A 633-nucleotide genomic window follows, 5' to 3' on the forward strand; every position below is an offset into this window, starting at 1 on the left:
TGTCACTTAAATACCCTGTCAAAGGCGCCAATAAAACCAGTTGTTGTGATCAAGCTCTCGTCGTCCCGTCACTGCTCCTCTCTCCTGCTGCCTTGCTGACCGCAGTGACTTCCGTCCAACAACCATACGTTCACGATCCACACGAAAAAAATAAAAAATGGTTTTGGCTCAGTAAACCAATTGCTGAGATGGCGTACGATAGTTAACACACAGCTTATCGGTTTTGCTGGCAAACAGCAGCAAAACAAAACCTGCCTGTAATATGGGGGAGCGTTTTCAACATCAGGTGCCGTTCGGTAATCCGGAGGGTTGCACGGCGGGGCCGGCGGGCGGACTCGCGGGACACACAGCAGGATGAATCGGTTGCGCAGCTCGCCGGCGGATGGAAGCGGGGCGAGGCGGGGATGGGGAGGGGGGGGGGCGGCAGGGAGACAATTATTATGTAACGGGAGTCGTATATCCACGCGTTGTTGTACCGTTCTAGAGCGGGTCGAGCCGCCCTGTGAGGAGTGCACCTAAAGCGCGTGCACCCGAGGAGGTGGAGGAGGACGAGGACATGAGGATGATGAGGATGAGGATGAGGATGAGGATGCGGATGGAGGATGGAGAATGGAGGAGGGAGGAGGGAGGAGG

Source organism: Frankliniella occidentalis, unplaced genomic scaffold (genome assembly GCF_000697945.3).
Source record: "Frankliniella occidentalis isolate FOCC.00 unplaced genomic scaffold, Focc_3.1 Scaffold8, whole genome shotgun sequence".
In the NCBI taxonomy this organism is placed as follows: domain Eukaryota; kingdom Metazoa; phylum Arthropoda; class Insecta; order Thysanoptera; family Thripidae; genus Frankliniella; species Frankliniella occidentalis.